The following is a 22,896-nucleotide window of genomic DNA, read 5'->3' as shown; positions in this document are numbered from 1 at the left end:
TTTTCTAGCACACAAAAGAAGATGTCTTAACTAATAATAATGTGACGTTCAGATTACTCACTATGTTAAATACTCGTGTCAAATTTTGTAGTAGGATTTGAATCTGTTTGAAATTTTTTAAGAGAGAAATAAGACATTTAAAACGTTAAACGTTGAGAACCAAACTAATATTTTACCCTAAATAAAAAACCACTCTCCCAAAAACAAAAACAAAAACCTCAACCTCAACCAAAAAAATAATAGAAAATTATTTTTTAAATAGTTAATTTTATTCAACTTTTTTATTATAAATTATTTTTTATAATCTTCATTTTGAAAACTTTGGGATTTAGGTCAGAATTTAGGGTATAGGAATTAAAATTTAAGATTTAAAATTTAGAAATAAAAAAAAATTGACTGAAGTTTGCCGAAAAAATTGAATCCCAAGTAAAGAAAATAACTATAAAAAGGAGAATAATAGAACACTCAATTTCATGAAGCTGAAGATTTTGCTTCCATATTTTTCATTCAATATATTATTGCTTCCATGTTTCTTTTATGTACATATGATTCACTTGTGTTTTTGGTACATCCGAAAGCTTTTCCAAGCTCTATTTATAAAATAATTCACCAACCTATAATAGAATAATTTTCCAAGCTCTATTTATAAAATAATTCACCAACCTATTATAGAATAATTCAAGACCAAACGATTGCAATGATAAAACAAAGTGGCACCGAAAGTTGGCTTGCAAAATTATTAAAGCATATACAAGTCACAAGTCACTAACAATTCTTTGATTTAGCATTAAGACATCCACTAATTATTTCACAACGCATATAGCAAAACCCCAAAAAACTCAAATGACAGAAAATATTACTCCCAAAAATAAATAAACAACTTATGAAAAAAAGTAAACATAGCCTACTCATTTACATGATCATTCGGGAACGCAGATAAGGCAAAACCAGTATCCGTATCATGAAAACTTTCAATGATCATGTTGTTAGAATTTTCTGACTTTCCTTCTCTCGTTGGGCAATTTCTTCTAATATGCCCCGTTAGGTGACAATGGTAACATGTCACCAATTTAAGCTTTTGGGACTTTGATCTTGTCGTGCTCTTGCTTTCCGATCTTCTTTTTTTACTACAACCTCTCATCACAAACAACCTGTTTGTACACTTGCCATTGTTGGATTCAAATTCTAATTTATCATCAATTCCTCTTTAACATCTTTAATTGAGATGTCAGACCTACCATAGTGTATGGTATCACAAACATCATCATAGGATGGAGGTAATGTATTCAACAAAATCGCAACTTGATCAATATCTTTCACTTTTATTCCAGCTGCTCTAACATCGGATATCATTCGATCAAATTCTTCTATGTGATTTTGCATTGACTTTTCTTCCAGGTATTTGAACTTGCACATTCGCTCCCATTGATGCAATTTGTGAGACAAAGTATTTGCGGAATATTTTTCTTCCAAAGCCTTCCATAGTGAATCAGGAGTCTTCATTTCCATAACCTCTCGCAGAACATTATTTGCTAAGCATGACCTTATAGTATTCCATGCTTTGACCATTAGCTCCTCTTTCTTTTCAGGAGATAATGCAGATTATAGTTTTTATTTACCCTCTAATGCTGTTTCTGAACCTTGTAGAACCAACAATGCTTGTACCTTCAGTTTCCATAAGCTAAAATCGTTGGACCCGTCAAATTTTTCCACTTTAAATTTGGACAGCACCATCTTGGATTCTAAATCCAATAATCAATAATATTACAAACCACAAGCAAATACAAATACATATCTTCAATATATATCAATCACAACGAAATTTTCTCTGACTACAATAGATATATCACTTCAAAAAATGAGCTTTGCTTCTTTGATGGCCTCCTTTGGTTAGAGGTTGGCTCTGTTTATATAAGTCAGTCAAGTCCGCAATTAATGGGGGCAATAATTGCACTCGCCTAATTTTCATCCAATCAAATGCATTAAATATTTGTTGCAAACTAAATCTTTATCACAAGAGTATAAAGCTAGCTGACATTGGTGACACTTGGACTTGGCATAGAAAATTTAAATAAAAACTGCAAGCCCCACTTTATGGACATTATTGACACATTATCAATAGCAAAAAACCAAGCCCTCATTTTGGCTTTTGACACAAATTTCACTGGCATGTGTCCGCTAATTAAGGATGTGCAAAGTTGATATGTATAGCATAATCATATCATCTAACCAGTATTATTTATTTCATTATTGATTTAATTTTACTCAATTTTTTTTTAAATTTTTTTACTTTTGTTACAAAAAATAAGAGGAAAAAGTAACCAGAAAAAGAAAAAATGTAGGGAAGAAACCCAATAAGAAAAATACAGTCAACACTCAATAGCGTAGTCCAAAAACTCAGAAAAAGGAACGAAACTCAAAACACACATAAAACATAAACCACCAAATAAAATGGGTCAGCACCCCAAAAGAATGAGACACACACATTAAACAAGACAACCAAGAGATTAGGTCAAATGCACCAATACTCTATCTAGTAACTTGATTTAGCATACTAGTTCTATGCTACATACCTTTTAGTTTGGTTTAATGTCTTTATATTAACTATTAGCAAAGACAAGGAATGCCAGTTACTATAGCCAAGAATGTAATGAAAAGGATAAACAGGGTTAAACATTAATGGTATAATTAAGCTCATGCGTGCATTCAATTGTTAAATATATCCAGTTAAGTTGATTTAGCTTAATCTCAAAAACTAATTTTAAACATATCACCAATTTTTACCAAGCTAACGAAATAACTCAAAAAATATATTAAAATTAAGAGATTCTGAGTCAACCATAAAAATTAGTTCAATTATATAAGTTGAGGAGAAAAGTTTCCAAAAACTTAAAATCATGATCAACATTAAATATCTAGGCATATGAAAATTTTGGTAGAAAGCTAAGAAAGCCCACTAAGACCGTAAGTGGGAAATGACAAAGCCCAATTACACCTTGCGTCAAAAAAATGAAAAATGAAAAATCAAAATTCTCAACCCGCACTACCAGCATTTGTCCTCTACTCTTTAGCCATGACCGAATAAAAGGGTATTAGTGTAAAGAAGAAATTCTGTGAACGAGGCAGTTTGATATTTGGCATGCTGCAATAGTTTATCATATGGCTCAAATTAACATGGTTCATAAAAACAAAACAATCAAGAAGAAGAAGAAGATAAAATATGAAGACCCAAGCAGGACACATTTGGCATAATGTTCACAAAATGAACATTAATGTGCATGCACTGTGATGATGGTCATAGCATGTCATGGCCATAAAGTTTATTTGTACATGAAAGCCTTATGTCTCAGGTTTGTGACTATGATTTGTAAAGCTCAAGTTATGAGTAACAATAATAGTGCTACAATGATACTAGAATCATGAACTATGTAGAAACCAATTGAGAATGTAGAAGACTACACATAATTTTTAGAGGAACCACACCAAAGGGTCCACATCTTAGCAATTTTACTTCTTGATTGGTTCTGATTTTTAGAGGAACCACACCTAAGGGTACAAGCTTCCTTCAATTTTCTAATAATCAACCACAAAAAATCTAATAACAAGAACAATTAAATTAACACAATAATAACAAGGTAAGGATCAGTAAAAACAACTAGGGAGTAGCAATGAGTAATAAGTCAATAGCAACATAGCAAAAGAGTTAATAACATCTAACACAACCGCAATTAAGTGATTAACAAGTTAACAAATTAACAAATTGCAAAAAAGACACAGCAAGCATGGCAATTGGCAAGAACACAGCAACCAGCAAGAACAACTAGGCAATAGCAAAAAAATTAGTAAACCAGAACAACAACAATTCCTCTAACTTTTTTTTTATTTGATACATAACACTCACCATTCACCAAAACCCAAGAACGGCAGTGAGGTTGGGAAGACCCCAGAGCAGTTCAGCATACAACATACACACAAACACAGCCAAAATCAGAGGACCAAACACAACAAAGTCAAAATATTGGACCCCGAGATCTACAAATCCTGCATGGTTACAAGCTAAAAATACTGCTACAAAAGTAATCCAATCTGGCTTCATGCCATCATGTTTCATTGCATCAAATAACTCCAGAGCTTTTTCACCAGCTCCATGTTGTGCATAACCAGAAATCATTGCGTTCCATGATACAAGGTCTTTCCGTTGGATCCGCACGAACAATTTCCACGCGTCCTTCAGCTCCCTGCATTTGGAATACATGCTAACCAATGAAGTTCCGGCTGTGGTGTCACTACTCAATGGAGATTTACAAACTAACTAATGAACTTGTCTACCAAGTTGCAATGCTTATAGGTTACTACAACCCAACAACACACTAGTCAAGCTCACAGCATTCGGCTTGGCCCCGGTCTCTAACATTGTCTTGAAAAACTTCAACCCATCTTCTGCCCTGCCATTATCAACATACCCAGCTATCATAGCATTCCATGTCACCAAAGTCTTCTGACACATTTCTCGGAACAATTTCTCGGCAGACTCAACCCTGCCAAATTTCATGTACCCAGTGATCATGGCAGTCCAGGTAATCACACTCTTCACAGTTGCAGCATAAAAGCACTCCACTGCAGAATCCAAGTCTCCACAGGCCACGTACCCCGACACCATCGCACTCCATGAGACAGTATTTTTCTCTGGCATCGCCAAGAACAGTGATTTCTCCACTGATACAATAGATACATTTCTCTCTTCTTTAGCTTGCATAGTATTTTTCACCAAAAAATTTGCAGCTCAAAACATATTTCATCATGGTGCGTTGAGCGTGGAAGAGCTGCAAATATTGTTAAGCAAAGATGGTGAACTTTGCCCCTTTCTTCTGCGACATCCATGGTAGATCGAGAAGCAGGAGTGGATAATCCAGAAAATTCACAACTGATTAGTGAGTGATTTACAAAATCTCACAAGATTGATGAATCAACTTGCCAGCCTTCAAACGTAAGTAGGGAGATCAACATTGAACCCAATTCAAAACCAGACAAGTCCCTTCTACCTCCATCCAAATGAAAGCGCAAGTTGATCACTAACTTAAACTCCTCTTACAACTCAAAACTATCACTCATGAGCGAGATCGGTTTAACTATCCATCGAATCAAAGAACAAGTTGGGATTCACTGATAGAAGCATTCTGAAACCTGAAAAAATTTACTCAACCTACGAAGCTTGGGACATATGCAACACCTTTGTACTATTGTGGTTGCATTCTTCCCTAAGCACAAAAATTTTTCAGAGTGTTCTTTGGTGTAAGGTGGCATCGGAGCTCTAGAACGATCTTCAAGAAGAGATGTTTGCGATGAAATAGGGAGATCTATCTATCACTGCATATTTCACTAAATTTAAGGGAATTTGGGAAGAACTTGATGAGTTCAAACCAATCCCATCCTGTGCCTTTGGAGTATCATGCGGGCTGAAGATCATAAGAGAATATAGAGACCAAGAACATGTTAGAATTTTGAGAGGGTTAAATGAGCAGTACACAATAGTGAAATCACAAATTATGTTGATGGTGTCATTGCCAGTGTGAATTCTATCTACTCTTTACTTTTGCAACAAGAAAGACAATTAACCAACTCAGATCAAAGTAAAGAAAGGGTGCTGGTTAATGCGGTCAATACTGGAGGAACTGGTAATAAAAACAATAGAGGGTTTGGTATGACATTGAATACGAATTCTAGTATCACAAATCGAGGTGGCAGAGGCGGACGTGGCTGAGGCTGAGGCTGAGGCAGAATTAGTAGTGGAAGAGGAATGATGAGAAGTTGTTCTCATTGCGGGAAGGCTGGACACACCATAAAGACCCGTTACTATAAGTATGAATTTTCTCCTCATTTGCAAAAGAGATTTGAAGTAGCAAAGGTGAACAATATGATTGTTGCTGAGAAAACATGTGGAGATGGCAACATACCTGATGTGCGTTCAATTCAAGAGGAGAATAGTAAGAGCCTAAACAACTTGTCTTCCGAAGATCAAAAAACAAGTCTTGATTTCTCTATTCCAGCAACATAAAGGTGATCCTGCTCATAGTTCTCTTCAAACACAGGCCATAAATACAGTAATAGCTCCTTCAGCAGGTATACACCATATTTTATCAAATTTTCACATTTCTTTACACACACATGACTAGATAATTGACACACTGCACATGTTACTTTTTCTCTTTATACTTTTTACTCTCATCACACAATAGATCCTGTATTAATCAAATGTCCAAATAGAACTAAGACCACAGCAACAATTAGTGAAACTATAATTTTAACCCATGATTTTTACCTTACAAATGTGTTATATGTGCCATGTTTCAATTTTAATCTCATATCTGTGTCTGAAGCAACATATTTTTTACTTTATCAATTCTTATTTAATAATACACACTGTGAGATACAAGACAACCTTTCCTTGAAGATGGTCATGCTAGACAAAGAGGTGGCTTGTATATCTTCAATACAGATGCAGCTTGTGTCAACTTAGAAGCTAAGAATGGAGAACTAGTCAACACCAGCAATTCAGTTAGTGTTGCTGCTATCACAAACACTATAAATCATGAAACTTGGCATTGTAGGTTAGGACATGTCTCAATTGATAGGTTATAGGAAATAAAAGAGTTATCCTTTTTATTATATGTCCATTAAAAAATGAGCCTTGTGAACCATGTAATTATGCAAAACAAAGATTTTCTTTTCATTTGAGTCAAACAAAATCTGTCAATTTATTTGATTTAGTGCACATAGATATTTGGAGACCTATTTCTACCCCATCTTTTGCTGGCCATAAGTATTTTTTAATAAAAGTAAAAGACAAAAGCAGGTTCACTTGGCTATTTTTTATGAAAAATAAAAGTGAAACTTCTTTTTTTATCCAACAATTTGTGCAACTAATTGAAACTCAATTTCAAACAAAAATAAAAAACATCAGGACTGATAATGGAGCTGAATTTATCATGAGTTTCTTTTACAAAAAATATAGAATAATTTATCAGACTTTATGTGTTGAGACACCTCAAAAAAATAGAGTTGTAGAACGAAAACATCAAGATATTTTGAATATTGTTAGAACATTCATTTTAAGGCTCATCTTCCTAAAATTTTTTGGAGATATGCTGCATCATATGCTGTACATATTCTCAATAGAGTGTCTAGTTCATCTATTAATAATAAAAGTCTTTATCGAATTTTTTTTGGTAAAATGCCAAACATCTAACACTTCAAAATTTTTGGATGTCTTACATTTGCTTTAGTTGCAAATAGAAAGAAATTGGATAAAAGAGGAAGAAATGTATTTTTTTTGGCTTTAAAGCAGGAACAAAAGGATATCTTTTGATGGACATCAATAACAAATAATTTTTCATATCTAGAAATGTAATTTTTTATGAAAATTTCTTTTCATATGAGAATAATCAAGTTTCTTATCAATTTGAACATGTTTCCAATTCTAATTAAGACATTAAGCTTACATTACATAATCATGATCCTATAGATGTCTTTGATAGCAGTACATTATCTTTCCATGCCTTAGATTTATATCCCATTCAACATACATTATCAAATACTCATTACAACACAATTGATGTTCAACCACAGCCAACCTTACCCATCTCTTTGAGTTTACCAGCAGCACCAGCATCATGTGCTACACTATCATATGATGAAAACCCATCTAATCTCTAGTCCACTGATATTACTCCACCTCCTTCACTAAGAAGATCTCTTAGAGAAAGACACAAGGCAAGATACCTTGATGATTATGAATGTATGCAAACCACTGTCTCTGATAGTATGGTCCAATCATTAATCACAAAATGGTATCCTATTTTCAATTACTTGAGTTACAATTCATTATCACAATCACACAAAACACTTTCCATTACAATTTCCACAAATCTAGAACCAAAGAGCTATGAGCAGGCTATTCTGAGTGATTATTGGCAGAAAGCAATCAAAGCTGAGCTTGAAGCATTGGAGGAAAGCAAGACCCGAAAACTTACTACTTTACCAAAAGGGAAGCATGCAATCGGATGTAAATGGATATTTAAAACCACGTATAACTCTAATGAGACTATAGAGAGACAAAAAGCAAGGCTTTGTGGCCAAAGGCTTCACTCAAACATAAGGGTATGACTATTTTGATACCTTTAGTCCTGTAATTAAAATGACTACCCTTTGTGTACTCTTAACAATTGCACTGCAGCTGGTAAGAACTGGTATTATTCATCAATTAGATGTGACCACTGCCTTTTTTTATGGTGATCTACCTGAAGAAGTCTATATGAAATTGTTCCCTGGTTTAAATGTGCATCTAGGAATGGTTTGCAAGTTGGAACGATCCTTATATGGCCCTAAGCAAGTCGTCAGTAGAACTCTAAGTTATGCTCTGTCTTGATTGCTTCAGGTTACTCACAATCAAAGGTAGATCATTCTCTTTTCACCAAATCTTCTTCAACAAGTTTCACTTCTATTCTTGTTTTATGTTGATGATTTGGTTCTAGCAAGGGATGACATAGAAGAGATCCAACGTGTGAAGATGATATTCCACACTTTGTTCAAAATCAAGGATTTAGGCAAACTAAAATTCTTCTTGGGTATGAAAGTTGCAAGGAGCAAAAGGGGAATAGCTTTATATCAAAGAAAGTATACTCTTGATCTCCTAAAAGAGTATAGATTATTAGATTCAAAACCAGGTAGCACACCTATGAATTATTCAATTCATCTCTTAAAAATATCAGGAACATTATTGAATGATGCTAAGCCATATAAAAGACTCATTGGAAGGTTGATACCTCACTAATATCAGGCTTGACATAAGCTTTGCTGTTAGCAAGTTAAATCAATTTCTAGATTGTTCCACAAATGAGCACTTCAAAGCAGCCTTATATGTGTTTAAGTACTTGAAAGTAGCTCTTGGAAAAGGATTACTTTTTGAGTCTCTTTGTGACTTGTCCCTCCATGATTTTTCAGATTCTGATTGGGGTACATGTCCGGATACCCGAAGATCAGTGTTCGGATATTGCTTCTTTCTTGAAAGATCTTTGGTATCCTGAAAAAGTAAAAAATAGCAAATAGTTGCTCGATCATCTTCGGAGGCAGAGTATCGAGCAATGGCTCTTGCAACTTGTGAAGGAATTTGGCTTATGAACATCTTGAATGACTTTAAAATCAAGTTACTAAGCCCTATGACATTATTTTGTGATAACTAATCTGCTAGATATATTGCGGCTAACCCAATGTTTTATGAATTGACCAAACACATTGAGATTGATTGTCACAAAGTTAGAGAAAAAGTTCAAGACGGTTCTTTAAAGCTCATGCCAATTCCATCAAGAGAACAACTTGCTGATGTCCTTACAAAAGTACTTTCACCAGGTCCTTTTGAAGAGATATGTAGTAAGTTTAAAATGTATAATTTGTACCCTCCCAACTTAAGAGAGGCTATTAATATATGAATACTACTAGTACTCCCTGTTTATTGGGTATTGTGTGACACTAGTAGATGATAGCTGTATAATAGAATATGAAGAGTTAGCTAGTATAATTTCTTTTCTTTATTTCTTATTAGCTATATATAGTTGTACCTTCAGTCTTTGTAAATAAGTGATTTCTCCACTAATGCAATAGATACATTTCTCTCTTCTTTAGCTTGCATAGTATTTTTCACCAAAAAATTTGCAGCTCAAAATAGATTTCATCATAGTTTCTCATTAAAATTAAAATAAAATATTTTCCTATAATAATACCAGGCTTTTATTGTCTCAATTTCCAACATCGATCAACTTAAGATTCCGTTCTAAACACCATCAAGTTAGCACTATTAAAAGTCTACATAAATTGGATTATCTGTTTGAAGCCACATAGCCATCAATGTGTCTAATTTTTTTGTCTAAGTCAGAAATTTTATTTATTGGAATAAAATATAAAAATGTGGTCCAAATAGAACAACAGAACAAAGAAAATGGTATATCACCATATGAATTAACTTTAGCATCCAAGAGTTAATAAAATAACGTGTTCACAGGAGAAGGCTTAAAGACTTCATTGCCTCATTCCCTCCATAGTTCTTCCATCAGTCTTTTCGTTGCCAAAGTAATTTCAGCTCTCGTCACCACCTTGTCCTCGAAGATCTTTTGGTTTCTCGCATCCCAAATTTTTCATAGAGTAGCAACAAAGAAGCTTTTCTTTCGTTTTTCAACTGAGCCATTTCCAAGTCTGTGAGCCATGTTCCTCCACCATTTCCAAAAATTTGAGTTGTCACTAGGTAATGTGGGGGTTCAATTTCATTCCATACTTATTGAGACTCTTGACAATAGATCAAATAATGCATTACAGTTTCATCTTCCAAATTGCATCTAGGGCATGTGGCTGAAATTGTTGGCATTCTGGAGCTGATTTTTTGTTTCACAGGAATTCCTTCGCGTGCTGACTTCCATAAGAAAACTCGAATTTTCGCCAGAACTTTGAGTCCCCAAATTGATTGCCACAGGTTTTTTTGTTTAAATAACTCCGAGAGAAATTCTAGTGGTGGATGGAAGAATTTGAATGCTAGCTGATAACCAGAATTAACCGTGTAAGTACCTCTTCGATCTTTGCCCCAAATTATTCGGTCCTGTCCTGTTGTTCTTTGTATTTGGAGAATAGTTTGATGACATTTGTTGAAAAATTTGTTGAAATCAATTCTTCATTCCAGGTTCTATCTGTCTTGATTAATTGGCTTACCCATTGCAGATTAGTGTTAGTGGTGATTAATTGATTTCTGAGAATCCTTCCTGCATTGTTTCCCCATACATCATCAAAAATATGAATTTGGCTTCCAGTACCCACATCCCATTTAATTCCTTTCTTTACTATTTTTCTCCCTTCTAGTATACTTCTCCAAGCTCAGAAAGGATTATTACCCATCTGAGCATTTAAAAAGGATGAAAAAGGAAAATATCTGCTCTTGAAAACTTTATAAAGCAGTGAGTTAGTCTTTGTCACCAACTTCCACCCCTGTTTTTCTAGCATCGCCAGGTTTAACACTTTTAAATCTTTCAATCCCAGGCCACCCTAATCCTTTTCTCTGTACATCGTTCCCCCAATTAATCCAATGCATCCTCCTCTCGTTATTTTTCTGACCCCACCAAAATCGAATCATACTCTTTTGAATATTTTCAGTGAGAGTCTCAAACAATTTGAAATAACTCAGAGTATATATAGGTATGGCAGTACCCACAGCTTTAATTAGAACTTCTCTTCCACTAGCCGACAGCAGTGATCGCTTCCACAGGTTCAGCTTCTTATTAACTTTGTCTTCTATATAGCTGAATGCAGCTCTCTTTGATCTGTTACCATTACAGGGAGACCGAGGTATTTGTCTTGGGAGCCGATATGAGGTACTTGGAGGATTTCAGCAAATTCGTCCCTAATTTCATGTGGAGTGTTTTGACTGAAGAACACATAAGACTTATTCAGGTTAACAATCTGACCGCTTACCTCACTATATTCTTTTAGTAACATCAGTGGGTTATGACATGTCTGGTTGTTAGCTTTAGCAAATAGATTAGAGTCATCAGCAAAAAAAAGATGAGTGAGTGTGGGACACCTCTGGTTAAGTCTTAGGCTAGTGAAATCATGTCTCTATTCTCTTCTATGGAGTATTATATATTTATTTAAATAAATATCTATTGACTATTTAAATTTTTAATTAAGCATACAAAGGTAAATCCTATTAACGAAAAAAGTGTTAAATTAATTTAAATTTTAATCTTATTCATAAAACATTTAAAATTTTAAGAATTGGATTATATAATTAAATTCAACACTGATTGTCAGATTATCAGAATAGAAATAAAATTCAAATTTTCAAAGTTATTAAATTAATCTATCAATTTTATAATAGATAATTTTCCAAATTCCTAAGAATACTATTATTGGAGTACAAATAAAATTAAATTTTTGTGAAACCAGTGGTCTCATTATTAAAGCTATTACTGATCATATGAAAAATATAAGCAAACTTAATATATTATAATTCCACCATCATCCAATTTCATAGTCCGATTTTATTGCCTACTACAAATTCTACAACAAACTTGATTGAGGTGTTTTAAAATACTATAATCCTGCTAAATTTCATACTCCAATTTCGTTGCTTACTACAAATACTACTAATTCATATAGTTAAACACTTAATAATAACTCCTATTAAGTAGGTAACCTGAGATAGGTGAATTGGGTTGGAAAGATTAGTCCAAGTGTTGCTGGATAGTGATCTCCGACTTGGTTCACGTCTGGGAGCCGCCGTCCGAGTCGTGTGTTTTGGAGAATGGAGGGTGGTACCTGCAAACATACTCCAATGCCTAAGTCAGCAAGGGGTTTTACAGGTTAGAGAGTATTGGAACTTAGTGATACCTGAGGGGTGTCAGGGTATATATAGTGGCGATCCAATAACCACCGTTAGAGTAGTTCCACTTTTGAAGGTGGATAGCCGTCCCTTTATCTTAGGGTAGTTGGGATATTGCTCCTAGAAGTGGGTTGAGTGATTTTAGGGGCAGTTACTTATTTGAATAAGTGTTATCTTCCAGCTTTCCATCGAGCCCGACTTCTTTGGGAAGGAGTCTGTGTTGAACCCGACCTCTTCTGCAAACGTCGGTGGGTAGCGAAGGCCAATCTTTGGATTGGGCTTTTTGGTTTATTTGGACCTAGGCCATAGTGTTGGGCCAGGGGGATGAACAGTGCCCCTACTCAAGTCCGATCTCTTTTGCTTATGAGTTGGATTCGAGTATTGAACTCGGGTTTGTAGCCGATGTGATTTTTAAAACCGATGTGATTTAAAATTTTTCAACCATCGTGTCTAATCAAACGTCGCGTCCGTTGGAATTTTGTATTTACACGTAGGAGCAGTTACATTGGTAACGGTGCGTTTCTTTAATGATCGCATTATTTTACAACTATGCCCCTGGCGTGTTATAAATACTTTTCCCTCTCTTTTCTCTGTTTTCTTTCGTCTTCTGAAGCTTCTTGCCTACACTCCTTGTTTTTTCTTATTCAAAGGCAAAAATTCTTTAGCCTTCCTCCTCAGAGTGCTTTGTCGTTGCTGTGCCTGCTCCTCTCCCTCCTCCTGTCTCTATCCCCCCAGTCCGACCTCCCTCCGAACCCGAGAAAAAGAAACGCAGGACCTCGGAGACTGGCTCTTCTCCTTCTGGAGAGGCCAACTTTGATGGTCCTAAGTTTGTTCGGAAACACATCTTTCCTCATAGCCAGATTGCTATGGATGATGCTTCCTTTCGGAATCATCTTCAAATCTTGGTTCGGGGAGGGGTTCGAACTGCTGGGGTTTGTACTGCTCTCCTTGATATCTTGGACAAAACCCCTCTGAGTTCTTTGGGTTCTTCTAAAAAAATTGTTCTTTGGGCTATTCTAAAAAATTTGTAGAGGAACTTGAGAAGAAAATTTTCCTTTTTCAAGAGGAGGAGAAGAGGCTTCTGGGAGAGAATGCGTGGCTGAAAGAGGAACTGACCCGGCTTCAGGAGAGTGAGAAGAAGCTTATATGTCATTATGCCATGGCGGAGGGTCTGAAGGAGAAGGCAGAGTAGAATTACGTCAAGCTCTTCACTGAAAATATTGACCTTCAGAAGCAGTTGGAGTTGATCTGGGAGGCCTATCAGGACTTGGAGGATTCCGTAGCGAAGAGCTCAGAGGAGGCTTGGAGGATATTTAAGGAACAGGTCGGAGTTATTACTCTTGACTTGGACCTTTCTCCCCTCCATCCCGACAAGATCATCATTGATAGAGCTATTGTCTCTCCTCCTCGTCTTGAGACAGATTCCGAGATGAAGACTCGCAGACAAAAGCTTATTGAGTCTCCTCCTCGTGAGGAGTAGCAGGAGGGATACCTGCCGATGTCTTCAGGAGCTTCGACTTCAACTTCCGAAGAGACCGCTTCGACCTTCCCTACTGCAGATCCGAACTCCCTTCCACTTGGTGATTCTAATCCTCCTTCCAATTGATTTGAGCTACTTGGGACTCGGCTTGTGGGTCCCTCTTTGAATAATTTATTTTTTATGTGTTTTTTGTGGTTGTATTTGACACTTTTTTCGACCTTTTTAGGGTCGTTTAAAAAAATTGCGCTTTTTTAAATTCGCCCTTTTTTGGATAAGGGCTTTTAAGGAATTTTTTGTGTGTGCATGCTTTATTGTGAGTTTTCCATGAAAACCTTTTGATCTTTTTTGAAAAAACCTTTTATTGGGTAGGCTGTTTTTTGTCTAAGTTACTTGCAATTTTTTCGAAGACTTGGAACAGCTTCTGCCTTTGTTTTTGCGGGATTTCCTTATCTCTTTTGTATTCCTTTCGTATTCAAATTTCGCCTATTGAATTGTTTCGTAACTTAGGTTATTCTTGCGATGCATTTCAGTTTACTCGGGATTTCTAACTAGTTAGTCGTTCAAGTGATTGAGATCCCGAGTTATGATTGTCTTTGTAACCTCTTTACACCGACTTGTATCTCACAATTTCATCCTGCCGGCCATTTAGGTCAGTCATGAGATTTTTACGTTTTTTCGAGCTTAAATTGACGCGTTTCGTAGAATAATGATAATAATAATGGAATTATAAAGAGATGTAATGAAAGATCTTTATTTATTTGATGAAGGTAACTTTTGCTACTAGTGGAATCTTTAAGACTTATTTTTCCCTAACCTCCACTTTGATGCCTCATTAAAATCCCCTTCAGGAAAACCTTTTTTTTTTGGAAAAAAAACCGTGAAGTCGGGAAAAAGAGTACATCAGGGAGTGGAGTTCGCTTCTAACTATAGTACCTCTTCATATTACAAGCATGTCACGACCTTGGTAGCTCAGTATCGCTCAAGTCGGTTACCTTGTAGTATTCCTTTCCTAAGACTTCACTTATCTTATATGGCCCTTTCCAATTAGCAGCGAGCTTCCCTTCACCTGACTTGTTAATGCCAATGTCATTTCTAATCAGGACCAAGTCGTCTGAGGTGAAGGTTCTTCGAATGATTCTCTTGTTGTATTTGTTTGTCATCCTTTGCTTTAGCGCTGCTTCCCTTATCTGGGCTTGTTCTCGGACTTCAGGGAGTAATTCGAGTTCTTCTTTATGTACTTGGATGTTGCCTACCTCATCGTAGAATCTTACCCTTGGACTTTTCTCATTGATTTCAACTGGTATCATGGCTTCTATGCCATAAGCAAGTCGAAAGGATGTTTCTCCTGTAGCAGACTGAGGTGTAGTCCGATATGCCCATAGTACTTGAGAAAGTTCTTCAGCCCAAGCTCCCTTTGCATCTTGCAAGTTTTTCTTCAACCCAGCCAGTATAACCTTGTTGGCTGCCTCAGCTTGCCCATTTGCTTGTGGGTGCTCTACCGAGGAGAACTGATACTTGATCTTCATGCTGGCTACCAAGTTTCTGAAGGTAGAGTCGGTGAACTAAGTTCCATTATTAGTGGTGACGGAGTGGGTGATTCCATACCTTGTAATGATGTTCTTGTAGAGGAACTTCCGACTTCTCTGGGCTGTGATGGTGGCTAATGGTTCTGCTTTGATCAATTTCGTGAAGTAGTCCACTCCCACTATTAGGTACTTCACTTGTCCAAGCGCTTGGAGGAAGGGTCCGAGTAGGTCTAACTCCCATTTTGCAAAGGGCCATGGAGAAGTTATGCTAATAAGTTCCTCGGGGGAGCGACATGGAAGTTAGCATGCATTTGGCATGGCTGACACTTCTTTACGAATTCGGTGGCATCTTTCTGCAAGGTCGGCCAATAGAACCCGACTCGGATGACTTTCCTGGCCAAAGACCTTGCTCTGAGATGGTTTCCGTAGATACCACAGTGTATTTCCTCTAAGACCTCTGTTGTCCTTGAGGTCGGGACACACTTCAACAATAGTGTGGATATTCCTTTTTTATAGAGGATTTTCTTTACCAAGGTGTAGTTCTATGCTTCCCTTCGGATTTTCTTAGCCTCTTTTTCCTCTTTGGGTAGGATGTCGAATTTTATGTATTCGATTAGTGGATTCATCTATCCGAGGTCCAACCTGGATACTTCAAGGACATCTTGCTTAGCCTCTATTTTTGTGACAGAGGGTTCTTAGAGAGTTTCTTGAATCAGGCTTCTATTATTCCCTCCTGGCTTGGTACTTGCTAACTTGGAGAGGGCGTCTGCTCTGCTATTGAGGTCCCGAGTTATGTGTTTAACCTCGGTCTCTGAGAATCGCCTAAGTTATTCCAAAGTTTTGTCTAAGTACCTCTTCATATTAGGGTCTTTAGCTTGGTACTCTCCATTGATTTGGGAGGTCACTACCTGAGAGTCGCTGAAGACCACTACTTTGGCTGCAGCGACTTCTTCTGCTAGCTTCAACCTTGCGATCAAGGCTTCATATTCTGCCTGATTGTTAGAGGCTAGGAATTCAAATTTGAGGAAAACTTCTATTTGAGTTCCCTCTTGGTTGACCAATATTATGCCTGCACCACTTCCGACCTTGTTGGAGGAGCCATCCACGTATAGCTCCCATGCTGTGGAGGCTTCCTCTTGATCTCCTGCATATTCTGCTATGAAGTCGGTGAGGCATTGGGCTTTAATTTCTATCCGAGTTTCATACTTAAGGTCGAACTCGGATAGCTCTATAGCCCATTGAACCATTCTGCCTGTAGTGTCTGTTTTTTGAAGAATTTGCTTCATGGGCTGGTTCGTTCGAACTCTTATTGTGTGAGCTTGAAAATAAGGCATACGCAAACTTCTCGAGTTTTTGGTACCTTAACTCGGGGCCTTGTAGAACCTTGCTGGTGAAGTACACAGGATGCTGCCCGACATTGTCTTCCCGTATTAGAGCTGATGCTACAGCTTTGTCAGCTACGGACAAATACATGACGAGTTCTTCCCCAACTTTAGGTTGGGTCAAAATTGGAAGTTGGCTTAAAAACTTTTTGAACTCCTAAAAGGCTTCTTCGCATTTAGGAGTCCATTCGAACTTGCATCATTTTCTTAGTAGAGAAAAAAGTGGTAGGGATCTTAATGCTAATCCTGCCAAGAACCTGGAGAGAGCTGCAAGTCGGCCATTTAGTTGTTGGACCTCCTTTAAACAAGTCGGGCTTTTCATTTCTAGGACTGCTATACACTTATCGGGGTTGGCTTCAATCCCCCTTTGCGTTAGCATAAACCCCAAAAATTTTCCGGCCTCCACCGCGAAGGTGCACTTTGTGGGATTCAATCTCATCCAGTGCGTCCTTATGGTGTTGAAGACTTGCGAGAGGTCGGTCAGGAGGTCGGCCTCATCCTTGGTTTTTACTAACATGTCGTCTAGATATACTTCCATTAGATTCCCAAGGTGAGGTGCGAACACTTTGTTCATCAGCCTTTGGTATGTGGCGCCTGCATTTTTTAATCCAAAAGGCATGACCACATAGCAATAATTTGCTCTAGGTGTAATGAAAGATGTTTTTTCTTGATCCGACTTGTATATCGGGCTTTAGTTATATCCCGAGTATGCTTCCATGAACGACAAGTATTGATATCCCGAGCTAGAATCTACTAGGGTATCAATATTTGGGAGTGGATATAGGTCTTTTGGACATGTCTTGTTCAGGTCGGTGTAGTCAACACACATCCTCCACTTGCCATTTTGCTTCTTGACTAGCACCACATTTGGTAGCCAAGCCAGATATTTGACCTCTCTGATGAAGCTGGCTTCTAGGAGGGCTTGTATCTGTTCTTCCACCACTTGAGACCGCTCAGGTCCGAAGTTCCATCTTCCCTGCTGAACAGGTCATGATCCAGGATACACTGACAGTTTGTGCGACATGAGCTCGAGATCTATCTCGGGCATGTCGGAGGCTTTCTAAGCAAAGAGGTCGGAATTCACTTGTAGGAGCCTTATAAGCTTCTGCTTCAAATCTTTTTTCAAGTTGGCTCCTATGTTGGTGTTCTTTCCTTCCTCATTCCCAACCTGTACCTCTTCAGTCTTTCTCCCGGATTGTGGTCGTAACTCTTCTTTAGCTCGAATTCCTCCGAGCTCAATGGTATGAACCTCCTTGCCTTTTCCTCTCAGGTTCAGGCTTTCGTTGTAACACTTTCTTGCCAGTTTTTTATCTCCCCTGATGGTTGCAATTCCCTCTGGTGTTGGAAACTTCATGCAAAGATGGGGGTAGATACCACTGCTCCAAGCCGATTTAGGGTTGTTCTGCCTATTAAAGCGTTATAGGCTGAGCCCACATCAACGACTATGAAGTTGATGCTTAGAGTCTTAGATTTCATCATCTTTCCAAAAGTTGTATGTAGGGGTCTGAATTCCAATGATTTTATGGGCGTATCCCCTAGCCCATATAGGGTATCAGGGTATGCTCTTAACTCCTTTTCGTCCAATCCCAGCTTGTCAAATGCTAGTTTGAACAGGATGTCAGCCGAGCTCCCCTGATCCACTAGGGTTCGGTGTAGATGGGCATTGGCGAGAATCATGGTAATCACTACTGGATCATCATGTCTAGGAACAATGCCCTGCCCATCTTCTTTGGTGAAGGAGATAGTGGGGAGGTCGGGCAGTTCGCCTCCGACCTGGTAGACTTTCTTCAGGTGCCTCTTGCGAGATGACTTTGTGAGACCTTCTCCAGCAAACCACCCTGAGATCATATGTATGTGCCTTTCCGGGGTCTGTGGTGGTGGATCTCTTCGATCCTCCTCATCTCGCTTCCTTTTGCCATGATGGTCCGACCTTTTTGTAATGTATCTGTCAAGGCGACCTTCCCTGGCCAGCTTTTCTATCACGTTATTTAGGTTGTAACAATTATTTGTTGAGTGACCATACAGCTTATGGTACTCACAATATTCGTTACGACTTTCCCTTTTCTTGTTCCTGATGGGCCTAGGGGGAGGTAGCTTTTCAGTATGGCAAATTTTCCTATAGATGTCGACTAGGGAAACTCGTAGAGGAGTATAAGAGTGATATCTTCTGGGCCTTTCAGGCTCGAGTTCTTCTTTTTTCTTGGACTCCCACTCATTCTCCCTCGTCGAGTGAGGTTGTCCAAGTCGCCAGCTTGGTTCCCGTAGCCGGGCATTCTCTTCCATGTTGATGTACTTCTCAGCTCTTTCCTGTACATCACTCAAAGAAGTCGGGTGCCTTTTCGAGATGGACTGTGAGAAGGGACCTTCTCGGAGTCCATTTACTAGGCCCATAATCACTGCCTCTGTAGGCAAGTCTTGGATTTCTAGGCACGCCTTGTTGAACCTTTCCATGTAGTCCCTCAAAGGTTCTCCGACCTTTTGTTTTACTCCCAGGAGACTTGGCGCGTGCTTCACTTTATCTTTCTCGATTGAAAATTGCATAAGGAACTTACGCGAGAGGTCGTCGAAACTGGTGACTGACCTTGGGGGGAGGCTATCGAACCACTTCATCACTGCTTTTGTCAGAGTTGTTGGAAAGGCTTTGAAGCGAGTAGCATCAGTGGCATCGACTAAGTACATCCGACTTTTAAAATTGCTCAGGTGATGCTTTGGATCAGTGGTCCCGTCGTATAGGTCCATGTCAGGGCTTTTGAAGTTCCTTAGAACTTTTGCCTTCATTATGTCTTCACTGAACGGGTCTTCTCCCCCAAGGGAGAATCTTCCCGGTCGCTCCGAGAGCTCTTACCTCGGAGATTGGATTCTAATCTCAAGAGATTTTCTTCAAGCTCTTTTCGTCGCTCGACCTCTCTCCTCAGGTTCCTATCCGCTTCTCGCTGTCGCTCTAGTTCTTGTTCTAGCTGCTCCAGTCGTCCTTGGTGGCCATGGAGCAATCCCATTAGGTCGGCCGCATGGGGCTGTCCTTCTTTTCCTGGTTCGTGCACATCAGAGGGGTTTCCCTTTGGGTCTTTCACCCCTGAGGGACTTTCTCCGTGCTAGTTAGTAGCTCCTTGCAGGGTGACTATGGCCCTGTCATTGTTACCAGTGTCTTGGTTTTCTTGCTCAGATTCGGACGCTGTATTTCCGTCCTCGTTTAGGTCGTCCACCATCATGGGTTGATCTCCCAGGTCCCCGGGAACGACGCCAATGTTACGTAGGTAACCTGAGATAGATGGATTGGGCTGGAAAGATTAGCCCAAGTGTTGCTGGATGGTGATCTCCGACTTGGTTCACGTCTGGGAGCCGCCGTCCGAGTCGTGTGTTTTGGAGAATGGGGGGTGGTACCTGCAAACACACTCCAATGCCTAAGTCAGCAAGGGGTTTTGCAGGTTAGAGAATATTGGAACTTAGTGATACCTGAGGGGTGTCACGGTATATAGAGTGGCGATCCAATAACCACCATTGAAGTAGTTCCACTTTTGAAGGTGGATAACCGTCCATTTATCTTAAGGTAGTTGTGATATTGCTCCTAGAAGTGGGTTGAGAGATTTTAGGGGCAGTTACTTATTTGAATAAGTGTTATCTGCCAGCTTTTCATCGAGCCCGACTTCTTTGGGAAGGAGTCTGTGTTGAACCCGACCTCTTCTGCGGAGGTCGGTGGGTAGCGAAGGCCAATCTTTGGATTGGGCCTTTTAGTTTATTTGGACCTGACCATAGTGTTGGGTCAGGGTATAAACAACTCCACTTCATGTTCTTTTAAATATTTGAACACACTTTTAAAAGGAAAAGTATAGGTAGACAATGAAAATATTAAATAATGTGAATAATGGATATGTCGAATATTCAATTCAATAGATATGTAGATGATTATATTCATTATTTTTAATTGGATGGTTATTTCTTTTGATTCAATTTACTCATGCACAGTTAACAATGGCTGGATGTTCAATTCACTTTGTATGTAGATGGTTATCCTAATGTTAAAGTTTAGGAGGTAATTTGGGGTAGAGTATTTTTTTTTTACTTTATTTGGTCTATTCTAAAGCCAATTATTTACATTGTTTACAAAAATTATTATCTACTTAGCAAATCTGCTTTTAAAAAGTCATTCTTTTATACTCATTGCACTTTTTTTTTCTTTTTTTTTCACCTCTGGTAATTATTACAAAGATATTGATTATGAACCTCAGTCAAAATCTTGTCTTAAACTAACAATAAATTCATCAAAAGTTCTCATATGAAAAGATTAAAACCGCAGTATGTATTCAGGGTGCTTGAGCGTGAATGGTGTTGTGAGTGTCGAAGGTACAAATTCTAATAAACTTGGAAGAATTCCCTAAAAGCTAAAACTTGTGGCAGGCACAACAAAATGGATATCAACTCTCATGGAGCAGTTTGAGTAGTTTGATTAGTTTAATTCTTTTCTATCCACTACTATTCTTCACCACTCCTATCAATCGACACCTAATTTCTACATGGGAACAACACTTTATCATCAATGCTTCTGTTGTTCATACACCTTATCAACACTAGCCACTAGTCAAATATGACAGAATTATCATTCAAATTAAACAAATTGACTTTTCCCTCAGCGTGTACGATAAGCCGATAACAATACTAGAAAATATACCTGAGAAAACCAGCCGCAGAATCACCGCTCCAATGGCTTTTAAATAGACCGAAACAGCTCCAGCACACTACATTACCGTGCTCTCCTCCAACCTGGTTACTGACTCTTCCGTCAATAGTTCATACTGCCATCCACGTGAATCTTCCGACGATAATCCATTGACACCCACTGATAACTTCTTCTCACCTTCAATACACTCCCACCTCCCTCCATCACCACCCCGCCACCAACATATATTCTACAAGTAATTACATCTATTTTTTGGGGCTTCAAAAAATTCACATGGGCGAATTCCAAAATCCAGAACCTATTGGCTCTAAATCATTCGGGACCTACTCGGCTACATAATGTTCAAGCTACCCGCTATTAACATTTCCACACTTTAAATAAGGTTAATCTCGTCATTTCCTCATTCACAATGACAATTTTTATGGGCTACCTTTGTACAAGTGAGCATGATGTTCCGCATGTCTCAGATGTGATAATTTTCCAATGCTAGTTCGTGAACCTGTTGCCTTCAAAACTCTTTTTATATTTTACAATGTATATGATTTCATAATTCAGTATGTTATTTTATTACAAGTTACTTTATGAGTCTTGGCCGTCCCTAAGCACTTTTTTTCCAGTATTACCACCATAATACATAAATGCACAGACATACTGGGAACTTTTCAGATTGTATCATTTGTAAAGTATTAGAGTGTCCAGTTCTTAAGCACACTCTTTCTTTTTTTATTTGACTTAACCGTCATCTAAGTTTCATTGACACCTTCACCACAAGCACATGTTAGGACAGCTTGTTTACGCTTAGGCTAATTTTATTCTTTATTATCCACTGATCTCAAAGCTTGGATCCTTTTTATTTACCCTTGCCTTTTGTTTTAAGGGCTATGCTTTTGCTTTTTTTGTTTAAAGAGCTTTTGGCTTTTTTTGTTTTTTTTTTTTTTTTTTTTTTCGCATTTTTTTTTCATATTTTTTTTTCTGCAAGCTTTGTATTCACTGCTTTTCTTGCTTCAAGAATCAATTTATGATTTTTCAGATTATCAAATAACATTTCTCCTTTTCCTTTCTTCAAGAGCCAACATATTTAACATCAGTAAACATCAACTTCAAAAGACATATGCATATTCAAGCATTCATTCAAAAAAAAAAATATTGTCACCACATCAAAATAATTAAACTAGTTCAAGGATGAATTCGAAACCATTACTTCTTGTTCTTTTGTAATTAAAACAGTTTTATTTAAGAATATGGATTCATATTCATAACTTTAAGCAAGACACTTAGACACTAATGATCATTAATAAGACAAAATATAAATAAAAATAAAGCTTAAAAATCGAAAAACAGGAAAATAATAAACAAAATTAAGAAATGAGTCACTTATGATGGTCTTCTTTTTGAAAACAATGGTGTCTTGATCC

At 37.8% G+C, this 22,896-nt stretch overlaps 2 long non-coding RNA genes across 2 annotated transcripts; one reads left to right on the top strand and one right to left on the bottom strand.

Moving 5' to 3' along the window:
• Positions 1 to 698: 698 nt before the first annotated feature.
• Positions 699 to 21,829, bottom strand: LOC112743690 (uncharacterized). The gene is made up of 2 exons (XR_011871067.1): positions 21,473 to 21,829; positions 699 to 1,958 (listed from the first exon to the last, which is right to left on the bottom strand). It is a non-coding gene; the product is annotated as an uncharacterized lncRNA (long non-coding RNA).
• LOC114925146 (uncharacterized) lies at positions 1,017 to 1,704 on the top strand. Its single transcript, XR_003813565.2, has 2 exons — positions 1,017 to 1,277; positions 1,399 to 1,704. It is a non-coding gene; the product is annotated as an uncharacterized lncRNA (long non-coding RNA).
• Positions 21,830 to 22,896: the final 1,067 nt, after the last annotated feature.

This window comes from Arachis hypogaea, chromosome 14 (assembly GCF_003086295.3).
Source record: "Arachis hypogaea cultivar Tifrunner chromosome 14, arahy.Tifrunner.gnm2.J5K5, whole genome shotgun sequence".
NCBI lineage: Eukaryota > Viridiplantae > Streptophyta > Magnoliopsida > Fabales > Fabaceae > Arachis > Arachis hypogaea.
The sequence above is the reverse complement of the archived record's forward strand: the minus strand, read 5'-3'. Positions and strand labels throughout refer to the sequence as shown.